The following is a 14922-nucleotide window of genomic DNA, read 5'->3' on the forward strand; positions in this document are numbered from 1 at the left end:
TAGGCAGAGTTAAAGGTACCAATCCAGACAACTTTTTTTATGAAACTATTTCGGGGGGTGGGGGGCGGGGAAGGAATATGGTTACCAAGGAATTGGATACAAGTGTTTGCAAGCTTGAAAAATATATACAACTGTTAAAGCGAAAGCAAATGCTTTGGGTTGGTTTTTTTTTTTCATAAGGCACATATACACTCTTCTGAGATTCAGCCATACAACTTCATGAATAAACAAAATCATATTAAAAAGTAGAGCTTTTTACTAGGAATCAGTCACTGAAATATTTTTAGGTCCTGACTCCCTCTAATTTTACTGCATTTACTTGCTTCCTTATTAACAACCAGGAAAACTGTGGAAGGAAGAGTTACAACTTTTCAGGCAAAATATATTCTCAAGACTTTGTGTCATCTCCCTGTTCTACCAAAATGGACATGTCAAAACCTCAAAACAGAAATCTGCCTTCCCCCTGAACTCTAGCCAAATAGGGTGGCTAAGACTCCTTTTTTTAACAGGGGAATTTCCTGGAATATTTGTATATATTTAGGAAAAAAAAGAGTGAAAATTGATTGAAGTAGACTGTTCAGTTTTGTGTTTTTCAGGTATGGGACATTTTTGATAGCATGCCAGCAGCATCACAAAAGGTGAAAAAATGCCTGCAGACCCAAAGGAAACGCCCCATCACCTCTTTAAAGGGGTATTCTACAGCAGTCTCCCCAACCGACTTTTATTAAGAAAATGTTTTAGTTAGAAGAAAACAGATGGCAATTTTTGGCAAAGTTGTTTTAAGCTAAATCCTGTGTAGCCCTTAATCATGAAACTACTGGAAAAATAGGAAAAAAAAATTGTCCCAGCATTAACATTCTGTAAAGAGGTAGAGACTGGATACAGTTGCTTTCTGATTTTAAATGTTGTGCCTCCACTGAAATCACTGGCTCGTTTCAGAGTTAATCTGCTAGTACTGAGTACAAGGTCATAAGTCACATAGACTGGGGTTCTGAAGGAATTTAAGAACAAAAAGGCTGAGCTGGTAGTAGCAAAAGCATGTGTCATTAAAGCCAGCTACAGCTCTATTGCTGAAGTGGATACCCCCACAGATTCTTTTTTTTTTTTTTTTCATCTCAAACATAGCAAGCGAGGAATGTATTAAGGCACTTCATTTACAGAACTAGATTAATATCAAGGCTTTATCATCAGTACACATAGATAGAAAGATGCAAATTTGAGTCTAGTAGGTAATTTAGCCCTGAAAGGCTTCTGTAGCAGTTAATATGTTGCAATATGAACCTTATCAGAACAAGTCACCCTCCATTAAAGCTCAGCAAAGAGAAATGTAAGGCAGGAAAGGGAGAAAGGCAAGATAATTCTAGGATGCTAAGAACTTCTGTGTGCTATGTCCCCAAGTATATTTTTAAAGGCTGCTCCTTTTTCATTTCACTGTGTATGAAGAAGGTCTGAAAGATTTGAGACTATTTATTTCCTTTTAGAAAAAATACTTAAAAAGACACAGTCTGGCTACCCGTAAGGATACCTCAAAGGCAGTTGAACAAGGTGGGATAGAATATACAAGAGTACCAAAACAGTGAAATATGATTAAATTGAAATGGGAAATTAGTTTGAGTTAGTCCCCTTAAGGGCCTAAAATCTGTTAATGGTTTTGTATTACATGCCATTCATGAAGTTCACCGGTGAACAGAGATTGGAAGGATGGCACATAAAGACAGTCTTAATATTTCAGATGCTGTTGAAGATGAAATTACAAAATACTTCATGGAACTAGATTGACTGAGGTTATGTGTGCTTGGAAACAGAGCCCTGTAACTGCCTGCCTTGGTGTAGCTGTAATTCTTTCCCGTGACTGAGGCTAACTTGAGAGCTCTGCCTGGTGTGGATTCCCTATTAACCAAGAAGTTAGATCACTCAGTTAATCTTTCCCAGCTGGGGATGCCTCAGGTTTTTTTTTTTCTTCTTTCCTGATGGCTACTTACATGAAATTTGTAGGATATTATTTTCTTCCAAGGCTTCTATTTTTGTTGCATTTGGTGGAAGTTGGCTAATAGGTTTTAAAGTTACCAAGAAAACTTGCAGAGGGACCTAGTTTGATGACAAAAGCTGGGCTGAAAATAGTTATAAAACTGTGTACCACTATTAAAGCAGAAGTAGCAGTCCAAGTTATTTATCTTGTTAAACAATTTTTTTTTCCTATAACCTGAAGTAATGTTCAGATTACACTGCAGACTGCATTTTTAAGTTCAACATTTGGCATTAAATGCTACTCACAGCCTATGCTGAAGCCAGCAGGTTTGCTTACTACTTTTTCCATCTGAAAGTTCAAAATTTTGTTACGTCCTGAAGTTGATGAATTCTGGGAGTAGTTTGAACATCTGTCTACTGCGTGCATCTCCATAGCTCATCTTCTGAGTTTAGTTAGATGGGACGAAGCATTCTTTCTGCTAAGACCTCTGATTTAATCATTTTTTGTTTTTTTTAAACAAAGTATGTTCCTTGTTCCCACTTAACAGATCAAGAGGAGGATTACTCTGGTTGTCCTGCTGATTGCTCATCATCTTCCGTATGGAGTTTCTTCTACATGGAGCCAGACAAAACCACTGAGGCTTTGCATGGAAACAGAGCTTGAAGATCTGCCCTTTCTTGCTTATTTACATAATTTCCTATCGTGTAAGTACAGCTGAGAATATTTTTCCTCATTGCTTCAGCTGAGCCCTGCAAACTGCATTTCTATTTTCAACTTACAAAAGACCAGGGGAATTTCATCAGTGTTGGTGTACAGGGAGCACAATGGCAAATGAAGTTTGCATAAGGTAGAGAAAGTAAAAAATTTATCTGGCATATTATATGTTAACAATGCTGTTTCCAGAAAAAGACAGAGCTGTCAATGTAGACAGTACAGTATGTGGCTATGTTCAACAAAATGTTTTAAGATTCATTTATGTACAGATCATACAATTTCAGCTGAAATCTGTGTACAGTTCTGATTGTTGCAGCCTAAAAGACTACAGAATTAAGAGACATTTGGAGACACTGAAGGGGCATGAAAAAAAGGCCTCTAACTGAATTAGAACTTTTTGCCTAAAAAATGAAATAAACAAGAAGAGATTCAAATATGTAAGCCTGAGGCTTAGGAGGGGGGAAAAAAACCCAAACCAACAGCCCTTTCCTGAGCATTATAGAGGAAAAAAAACCAAGCAGGGGTCAGTGCTCCATTGGCATCTTGTTGATAGAAAAGGAGCTGGACAGAAATGGGCAGGCTTGAAACTTTCTGTTGGAAGTTCATGCTTCGTTGTATTTTTGTTAACAAGTCAGCCACTGAGAAAAAGCATAGCATAAATTTGAAACAGTGATGTAATTACAATAATATGAGAAAAGTCTGGGCAAACTAACTCAGCATAAATGTGCTCAGCTCTAGCAGTCACCCTAATCTAAAACTTCCTTTTCAGCCTGGGGTTGCAGCAGCTCCTAGAAGGGAAACAAAAAGCTCTGTAAAAAAACAATCTTCCTGGGGCAATGAGGATTACTTGTCTTTTTATATGTGATCTCCTATGAAAAAGCACAGCATCACTAAGGAGTGACTAACAAAAAAACCAGCCAGCAGGATGGTCAGTAGGGAAGAACAGCAGGTGATTGGGACTGACTAACCCAAATTAGATGGTGACACTGCAGCATTCAGCAGCCTAAACTGAGGCAAGTGGTCAGTCCACTGGATTTGACACTAAGTACCAGTGAATACAGTACTGCCTAAGGAGGTAAGTATCTGTCACCTGCCCTAAGAAATCAGAGGACAACTCTAAATTATAACTACTGTCCTTTAGGAAAAGCGTAGTTGCTGTCCCATTTCCCTTCCTTTACTTTCCTCCTTTCTAAGTTCTGTTTTCTTAAGCTGTTTGTAAATGGGAAGTACAGTATTATTTAGGTCACTTTTTAGTAAATATTCCCTAGAAATTCTGGGTCAAGATCTAGCAAAAGGCTTGCAAACATAAAAGTAGAATAGAGAATGTGGTTTGTTAGCTTTCATTTTCTCCGTCTTGCAGTACAAGAGGAGGCAGACTGTGTAGCTGACAACTCACATATTTGGAACCAAGTGTTGTCTTTTCATCAAAGAACAAAATAGACTGTGAAACTCACTGCTCCAGAATGTTATTGAAGTCAAAACACGCCAAAAGAGTATAAGAGGGAGGGCAATATTCTCTTGTCCTCAATTACTGTATTTCTGGATATTCTTGTTATTTATATAAGAGGTATTAAAAGAAAAAAACAGCTTGAAACACAGAATTTAAACAAGTTAGTAATTAGGATGAAGTCTTCATCACCCCAATTCTGTCGAAAATATGTTTGGGTTTGTTTTGGTTTTGCATCTTCTCAGAAGCATGGGGAATCAACAACAGTTATATATACACAACTGGGCTAAATGAACATAATGCATTATGGCACGTTATATGCTCCAGTGAGCTCAACATTTTCTTAGAAATAAAACTAGGTTTAGCCCACAGAGAGAGCATGTCAGTGATCAAACTACACATGCCTTGAGGAAAAACAGGGGAAGGAATCTCTAAGGTTTAATTCTGTAAAGGAAAGTTTCAAAGAGACTACAGAAAAGCAAGCGATTGCTCCAAACTCCCTCTTTTTGAAAGGTCAATTTTTAGTTCTCTTTATGAGAATGTAAGAAATACATGTTACACAACTGTTCAGAAAATCCTTTGTTACTGTAGGAAGTCAGTTGTTCTAGGCAACTTAGGCTTTAAGGAAATTCATTTATGCAGAGATCCATTTCAGATGTTACTGCACAACTGCTGGGGCTCTGAAACCCTTCTTCACAAATGCAACACACCATGAAAATGGTGAGTTAGATTCCTGTTTATACCTCTGCTTAGCAATTAAAATTTCTAACTTAAAATGCAATTGCCAACTGTTAAGATCCTCGGAAGCGCTACCATTCCCTATGGAAGGGTCTGTCACGGTTCCACCCAAGATTCTTTAAAGTTCACTGTATTTGCAAAGGCTTGTTTTGATATTCATTCTCACACATATACAAAATCTGATGGCAGTAGTCCCACTATGCAACTCTGTATGGAAGAAGAGAATCCAGCTCTCACTGGAACCTGCTTACCTTTCAATAGCAGAGTAGAGCAGAATACATTTTTGCTTGTGTGTCTTTTTCATTAGTAGTTTTATGATAACACTGAAACACCACATCCTGGAAAACACAGCAAGGGAGGCTGTATTGTTAAGGTGGTTTTACAAGAAAAATCAAGATATACCCGAAGTCTGCATAGGGGCTTTTAATTCAGATATTTTGAGTAAAACCAGCAACTGCATTGCCACCTGCACAGTGATGTAGGTGCATTCTGTGTTCACTTCTTCACCTTGCCACATGAGAACTGCTGCTGAAATTTCTTCATCAAAACTAGAGCCTTCAGAGCAATGCTATATAGAAAGTTCAGGCCTTCTTCAAGATGTTAGTATAACCAGATGACATTTGCTTCTCATCAGGTTTTAAAAACCTATGAAAGAGATTTTTAATTGCTAACATTTTTCTTCATCAGTTTAAGACACTCTACCTGCTAATCTCCTTCTTAATATATTCAGAAATCAGTTACAAAACTATTTGTGTAGTACCTAACATAATCTATTTACTCAAAGGCTTAGTACATTCTATTGCAGTAAGTTGAAATACAGAGTAAAGTCAGTCTCACAAGACCTATGAGTCTCATTAGTAGTCTTGATCATCTTAGTCAAAGAACTTCTCATATGCATTTTAGTTTGCAGAACTGGCAAGCTAACTTTTTCCAGATTCAGTGAAATCTAAACCACTGGCCTGGTATTTTTCCTATACAGTAGGCAAGGCCACTAACAAATCCATGGGACAAGAAAGATGATATAGCATATCAAACAAAGATGGATTACAAGATACTGTTTAGCCTAAATTAAGCTGGGACCATTATACATCTTCACACAAGATGTCAGAGCTCTAAGAAAAATCTAGGAAAAGAGAAAACAGGATTTCCCCCAGATTTTTTTCTTGTGAAGCAGAGGAAGATGTGCTTGAGACATTGATACTGCAGAGAAAGATGTGGGTAATCCTGATTTCGTATTTGGTCTAAGTGGGTGTATCTCAGCTGCTTTCCAAGGGATGCTCCACACTCTTCCTCTAGAATAGATGCACTCTGTCAAGCATAAACCTAGCTGTGCAACATCAAGCCACCTGCTAGAGCATGGGGATCTGAGAGCAACTAAGCACACCTCAGAGGCTGGTTTACAGTAAGTACAGCTCAGTTTTGGGCACCACACTACATCAGTATAAAGACAGGATGCCCATGGGCTGCCTGTTAGCATTTCTGCAGGTGTCACATGGGCTGCTTGAAAGCCTGACATCTGCATGAGGGACAGGCACACCCTGACACAGGTTGTGCTCTGGAATATAATGGCATGCTGTTACAACTACTAACTTCTGTTGTACATCTATTAAAAAATAATACACTCAAATAAAAGCATGGAACTCTTTGACCTTGTGTTTTAACTGGAGTATTTTTGCTTCAGTAAAATATGAGCATTTTGTAATAATACAGATGTAAAAAGTCAAGTGTTTTTGCTTTAGCTGCTGTGTGATGACATCTTGGTCTTTCACACAGTGAGACTAGTCTTTTGAATAAAACTATTCATATGTTTGCAGTGCCAGGAACTTCAGTCTTTTATACACATTCTCTAAACTATTAACCCAGGATGGGTAGATACAAAAGGAAACAAGTTCAGTCTAATTAATTGGATGTCCCAGCTAGCAAATGGCAAAGACACAAGCAGGTCTGCAAGGACTGCAACAATGGTGGCTCAGGAAACAGCCCCCACACCCCCATCCTCCCTTGATAAACAAACAGTAATTTCTGGAAAAGCATTTGCTTTTCTGTTATATAACTGAATAGTTCAAGTTTCTTCCACCTTAGTAAGACACCAGCCTACAGATAAAAGCCGTCAAGCACAACAAATACCAGCCCTGAAATCCCAACTGCAGGCAAGTCAGTGAGACCATGATGTTACAAGGACACTTTAAAAGACATTTGCTTTCAAGGTTTCTAAAAGAAGTATCATGCTTAATCACATAGGGCATAAACACTGGAGCTAGACATTCATTTAGTTGTCTTTGCACAGGCCTCTGCACAGTGACAGCCCAGCTCTGTGCTGGTGTAATGCAGCAGGACTCTGCTAACTTCACAGCTGTGCCAGTTTAAAACAAAGAATTTGGCCTGTTTTAAGACTTGAGAGCTGCATGATTCTGTTTCCCTTGTTTCTATACAGAAAACAGAAGTGCATTAAAAAAAAAGCAATAGTGTAGAGCGCTACCTCAGCAGTTTGGAACGACCGTGGTTCTACTGTGGGTTACTAACTCCAGCCTTGTGCCAGTAGTTTGGCTAAGAGTCCTAGGAGCAGTGCAAGAGAAATGTACTATATGATATATATACACCAGCAGAGTGCTCTGCCTTGAAATAAGAGCCGACACACAAAGCCAGTGCAATACATTGGAAGCATTGTTTTATTGCTGCCTTACTGCTGAAAGTGCTGAACAGTCACAAAAATGCCTGGCGCTGGTGCTGCACTGTTCCAGCAGGACATGACCTGCTGCCGGAGATGGCCGCGCACTGTGTCTGTTTGGTGTGCAGCAGCAGCGTGTGTAAATGCTGAAAAACTGGAAATGTCAGATGCGTTCTCTCTACACAGCTGAGTTTCCAGCAGCTGGATTATTGCCAGCTAAACTAGCAAAATGTAAAAGTAAACCAGAATTTCTACACCAGTCAGAGTCTGTCAGCTGCACTAAACCCATGCAGAAGCTGGTCCCAGGGAGGCAGAGTGGGCCCTTGGCTCCTCACCTCAGCCCCACAGCCCACACCACCAGCTGGGTCCCATGGCTTTGGGTCACTTTTTTCATTTCCCATGCTTAAGGGTTCTTGACTGCACACAGCAATCTTGGATTATGAAGGAGCATAGGCTACATCTCAACTGTTTTAAGTGCTGCCAAGAAGAAAGGGGACTTGGGTCAAGCCCAAGCTAGCCAAGCACAGAATTGCCAAAGCAAGGCTTTCAATAAATTAGTTCCCAGAAAGTCATGAGACTGGCATTAAAAAAAACCCAAAACTCATGAGGCCTTAATAATAGTTTGGGGCTCTCTTTATTTCCTTTTTGTGCTCTTATATTCAGGTTTGTCTTCAAGCGTGGGAAGATAACTTTTTGTTTGCTTGGGTTTAGATTTTAAATTCCTAGCTGACTACCTAATTTTGACATGACAGAAAAGAAGGCTTTGATTCCAATACTTCAGAATTTACAAAATTTAGCAGCTTTTAAAACACCACTGTTCACATTAAAAACATATATAGTTTATGTAGAGTGATATATATATATATATGTATATATGATATATATATATATAGAGAGAGTGATCTACCTGCTCCTGGGGTGTCAAAGAGAAAGATCATTGTTTCTAACTCCAGTTACGCTGTCAGAGGACATGCATAACCAATAAGCTTATTACAGCCTGAATTCCCATGGAGTCCCAAATATGCAAGTACTTATTGGTAAGCCTCTGGCTGTTTTTTAATCTCTTTTATATTGTTAAGATACAACAGATATGATCACTGACATGCATAAATGTTTGCAGAATTAAAACGTTGTCCTTTTCCATATGTACATGGAGGTATCTAATTTGGCCTCTTAAACAACTGCTGATGTATACCTTAAGAAGCTGAGCCCCAGTATTTCTTTGTATGCTGATTAGCATTTTTATTTTCAGTCATATCAAGTATGACTTCCAATGACTCTGAACAACATCAACAAAATTTATTTGAAATTATAGCCTTTTACAAGAGGACATTTTGACATCTACGCATTTTATTACTTCTTGCCAGTTCTCCACTTTTTATTCTTATTCTAGAAATAGGTGAAAGCTTTTTCCTCCGTTCACTTGCCGGTACGTGCAGCGTGTTGGGGCCTGAGCAAGATGGAGCCCTAGCTTGCTATGCCTCCTGGTGGACACACAAACCTCCTGCCTTGGTATGCTACCTTTGTGCATCACACTTTCGCTAAGAATCTTATACTAAGGCCTTTCTCATGTGCTGCTTCTCATTACAAACCAATAGGCTACCACTAAAAGTAAATGCATTCATTCCCAGTGGGCTATACGAAGATGTATTTTCCAAAGGTAGTAACAACCAGCATGCTGGATCTCATACATCACTCACACTTGCCACTGACAGGACAGCAGGACTTTCAACTTCTACAGCAATTAACATCTTTGCTTAATGGGGAGATTTTGCTTACACTTTGTTGCATGTTTTTTTAGAGAACAACTGGAAGATTCCTGGGAAGAGAGTAAAAATGTGTTACTGAAAATTCATATCAGCATTATCCAGAGAAGAGAAGTGGGCACCAGTAGGCAACAGGAGTGGGTATCAGGCTGTAATTCATTGTCAGCACAAATCTTGAGCGGTAGGAAAATGGCTTTTTAGTTTAATTGGAGACTAATTGCTGTGTTGCTCAGGAGTTGGGACACTGGTAGTAGTGAAAAAGATTGCCCCAGCCCAAATATACTAGGAAAGGTGTGGTGGATTTTGGTCCTCAGCTCCTCTCCACCAATAAGAACTCCACAACTTCAACTTCAGGGTGTTATTATATGCATGAAAATTAGGAAGGAATGAGACCAAAGAAGAGTCCATTTCATGTTAGACCAAAGATCCCTCAAGCTCAGTATTTTGGCTCCAGCAAGTGTGGAAGTTGACATATGGGAAAAAATGTGAGAATGGCACCAGCACTAACTTTCCCAGAATATCTGCCCATCTTCCAAAAACTTGCAGATCAAGGACTTCAGCCATGAGCTGGACATGGTATCTTTGTATTTAATAGTCTGCAGTGGATTTCCATTTCATGACATTGTACAGTTGTATTTTGAACACACTTTAAGATCCCCTATTGATGGAGACAAATATTCACAATGGAAATCTGGCTCTAACTCAGTGATGACAAATTCTGCTTTGTTTTCAAAATTCCACATTAAACTGTCCATGCACTTTTCCAGCTTATCATCAGAAGGAGCTGTTGCTATGAAATGCTATGCATAACATGAAGTAGAAGAATTTCAGAAATTCAGAAGAGTAAGAAAAGTTTTCCTGTGGAAAACCTCGCGTACCTTTCTATTACAGAGTATAAAGACTTCTAGACAACTAACTTTAAAATCTCCTACTCAGAGATGCAAATTCTCACACAGATTTTGCAGTCCCTTATGTATGACAGAACCATGCCTTCGAAGCAACAAATCATTTATGGTTTAGCAGAATTCCATGGCAGTTATTCACCTTCCTGTCATAAGACAGATCCCCTTCTTAAGCTTTCCTCTCTGAGTGGGTATCACCAGGCTCTGGCTTATTTCCAAAGCACCACCTTTTTGAGTGACAAAACCCCAAACATTTCCATCTGTTTCCCACTGTATTTCAGGTGCTACAGTGAAACCAGCAAAGACGAAGCAATTGCAAATAAAGACCTTCCTGTCCTGCTACACTGCAGCTACCAGATCCTCACCAACAAAGTCCCAAAGTTCCCAAATCCCCCTTTAGCTGCAGAATCACTTGGCAGCCACACACACACTTTGATGGTATTCAGATGACCTGCCTTTTACAGAAAGACTTACAAACCACTTTAGTTCCCCAAATAAAAACAACCACCCCATGAGTATTTTACATATCCATTAATCCTTCATGTTTGATGACTTCTCTTTCACATTCCTGCCTTATTTCAAGCACAGGTTACTTCATACCTGACTGCTCTCAAACCCTGTGCCTCTGGGCTGAAGGTAACAACAAAGTGCCCGACCTGCGTGTCCCTCTTGCTCAGCTATAGATTGAATCTCCACCAGTTTCTTACTGGCTGGATCTTCCTATGATTAATGACTACATTTTATTTAAGTTTGATTGCTGAACATTAGATGAAGGTCTGTGCTACTAAACTGTCAGGGACAGGTGAAGACCTCTGTCTTTTACATGGGTCTCAGAAAAATCAGGTTGGAGGTGGCATAGCTTGCAGAAAAAAGCAGGGAGAAAATGTTCTGTGTCAGCAGTTCACATGACAGCTCCTGCCCACAGTCACATGAAGGTTGCCAAGGTGCAGTAATGCAACCTGCTGCTCTCCCGTGGTTTTTTGTGAGGTCTTAGTTGCACTCTTGTAATCATAGAGAAACTGTAGTCAGAGAACTGAACCGAAAGACTCATGCCAAAAAAGAGTAGGGAATCCTAGGGTATCACAAATCATACTACGTTAGAGAAGAAACTTTGATGAGATGGTTCTGCTCCCATGCTGGTTAGCAGGAGATGGTATACAAAAAACAAAGATCCACATGGATCCTTTCCTTTCTCTGGATCTCCTTGAGCATTTCAACTGAAAGGGATAATTTGACAGAATTCTACTTCCAAGAAAATCCAGGTTAAAACACATATTCACACAAAACTTTGATAATGACCAAAAAAGGTAATCATATACAGTCTGGTATAAGCCTGATTAATTGGTAGATTTGTTATTTTGAAAAACTGTAAAACATCTGGATTTGCATTTTGTAAATATGCTTCCATGCCATATCTCTTGTAGATAGAAAACCAGGACTCGGAGAGATTATCTGTAGTAACTTACAGAAATCATCTGCTGATGATTGGTGTATATATATGTAATGTTTTCATCATCCTGAACGTTGGAATTTTATTCCAAATAGAAGAATATGTAGTACCTTTACACAGTACCATAAAACAATCCAAGACAGGATTGTTGTTTTCCCAGAATACTTGTTTTGCACTGGGGGTCTATAGGCTGGTTCATGGAACTGAAATGGCTGGAAACCACTTACTTTCTTCTTTTTCCTCTCTCCCCCCATCCCCCCCCTGCCCCTTCCCAGTTAGTTTTTCCACAGATGACCTGTATGAATCCACCCCACACCTGGTTCATGAACACTAAAACAGCAAAAGGAAGGGAAAGGCAGGGAATAGAAGGACCATGTCAGCTTCACCCCAGGTTTCTATAAATTGCCATGGGACTACACTCTGTGGCCTCAATGATGAAGCTGATGACAGAATATTGGGTGAATATCTGTCGATTATCCCGCTGAAATTGTTTGCCATCTAGTGGTTTGTTGGCCTCCTACAAATATAAACTTAAAAAATAGTAAAGAATTGGAGGGCATAATTATAAAAAGTATTTGTATTACATCTCTTTGCCAATGTGCAAGAACATATACAAATACATAGGAAAGCGCTTCTTGAAAAGTGTTTACTATTACAATGAACATGCCATGGAGACAAACAACAAAAACTTGCACACAAGCAACATGAGATTCAGAGAGATGTTAGGTACACAGTCTGTAATTTTTCTCTTACTTCACTTTGCTACACTTACTTCATTGAGGTGTCCTGACCTAATCTGCTCTACCATTCTCTTCAAGCTTGCCCACCCAAAAGCACACATTATATAGAAATTATGAGGGAATTAGGAGGGTTCTGTGTTTGGTGGGGGGGGAGGCGTGGGGTGTTAGAGAGCAGCAAGTGGTGGCTGCTCTGCAACAGAAGGTGTGCCAAGAGATAAGCACAATGCCAAGGCAGGTGAAAGCAGTCACCTCACCCACAAAGAGCCAGGATGTGGAGCAGCAAGCCAGAGTCAAGGCTTGGTTGAGAGACAGTGGTCAGGGTCAGACACGCTCCAGTGGTTACCCAGCAGGCCTACAGTGACAAGGCAGGTTCCGGGCCAAGCCAGAATGCCAAGTCAGCGAGTCTGGATCAGGGGCAGGCTTGCAGAGATGCAAGACAGTACAAATAGGGCTGCTGCGCAGCTGCATGGTGGCACAGGCAGGGGCCCGTGCAAAGCCTCAGCTTGTAAGTGGCTCTCAAAGGAAGGGAGAGGCAGGCCCTCACTACTAGCTTTTTTTCACAACTGCTCTTATCAGTGAAAGAGCTGACCTTGGACTCTGCCAACTAAACTTCTGCAAAGGGGTAATGTGCTCAGGGCCATGGCAGTCTGAGGGCTGGAACAGAGCTATGAAACATGTCCAACATGGGGTAAAGCTGATTAGTGGAAATGACCTTCTTCAATAAAATGGTGTATGAATGAAAATACTGTATCAAAGTAGATTGAAGCAAAGCTCAAAGAACTTACATTCAGTTTGGGGGAACCAAGAACTCTTGCTGTCAATGACGGCTTCATTAATAAGAAGCAACAAGGGACATACGGGATATTAACTGATGACAAACTGATTTGAGGCTATTAATTTGATTTGTACATGAAAAAAAAATAATCAAATGCAATCCTAGGATGTGTCAGGGCCATACATTTCTATTAAAGACACTGTACAAGACCTGAAGTGAGTGTACTAACTAGTCACCCATGTTTAACAAGGGTGAATTCAAACTAACATATGCACAAATAGCTAAGTGGGATAATCAGGAGAATAGTAAGCATTTCCAATCTTATGAAAGGAAACTAGTAGCAACAGTAAAATAAAACGGCTGGACAGGGTACAACAAATGATGGGTGGACATCACAAAGAACAAAAACTATTTAAACTCATGGGCAGCCCTGACCAGACACAAATCGGTATAAATAATCCTACAATAAGAATAAAATTAATAAAAGAAATTACTTGAAAATTAATAAATAATTAAGCCTTCTACCCTTTCAAGTAATGACATTTTGGGACTGTTTTTCAGTGCAGTTAATACCAGCAAGAAACCTTTAAGAAATGGATAAATACTTCTGTATTTAGTTACTTGAGTTGCATGTGGCAGCAAATGTTTACATTAGAAGGTCCAGAGGGTCCCTTTCAGGCTTATTTCCTGCATTAACCATTAATTTATGACAAGCAGCCTTCTGGTTAAAGTCAGACTAGATTATCTGATGTGCTTTTTTCATTTTAGAGTATTAAAAATGCACATAAAGCTGTATGTATCTAGTCACATACTGCCTTAGCAGTACTGCATATATAACCCTATACTGTAGTGACAATATTGAAATAAACTATTTTTTGTGGCCTCATTCCTTTGTGTTGAAAAAGAGTGGAACCTAATGAAAAAGAGCACAGTATGGGTGAATGGATACCAGTATACTAGCTGAGGATCTGGCCCTCGGAGTATTTATTTCAGTGACTGCTCTATGCTATATTCACATATATTATCTGCATTTATATTAATATATGATTTAATAAACATACTGAGTGCATTTACTTCAGTTACGTTTAAAAGATGTTACTCTACGAACAGTGTATTTGAACAAATGCAATTATTTTGCTAGTAATCAAAGAACAACTGAAAGCTGTCCTGCCTGTATTACAGTGGCAACCTGTGTAAAGTTACTGGCAGCATCTGTGACAGGTACAGGAAAAATGGTCAGTCTCATGTCAGCTGAAATGCAGAGATATACTGTGCATCTAGATAACTGTAACTCTTTAAAAAGCCTATGCTAAATCTAGATGGGGAGAACATTGAATTTGTTTTCATGGGAAGAATACTGGATTGTAAAGGATGATTATTTGAAACAGATTTGCTATAATGAGATTCATAAAGTGTAGGTGCTATAAAGGCTACTTTGACATAGCAATAATTGAAATAAAGCTTAAAAGACAAGATTCAGACTATTAAAATCTGACATTCGCCATATTTGTAACAGGTAAAGGGAATCACTCTAACAACATTGAATCTAACATAAGAGGGTAGGAGCTATATACCTGAAGCGGAGAAAAATGCCACATTCAAGTCACTTGGTTTATGGCCAGTCTGGAGGCCCTTGACATTTTCACCACAACTCTCTCCTCTCCTTAAAGAAAATACACCAGTTAAAGTTATATAGTATAATTTTATCTCCCTCTCTGATCTTACTTTAATGTGACAAAAAACTTGTAAAATC

This window comes from Falco rusticolus, chromosome 2 (genome assembly GCF_015220075.1).
Source record: "Falco rusticolus isolate bFalRus1 chromosome 2, bFalRus1.pri, whole genome shotgun sequence".
Taxonomy (NCBI): domain Eukaryota; kingdom Metazoa; phylum Chordata; class Aves; order Falconiformes; family Falconidae; genus Falco; species Falco rusticolus.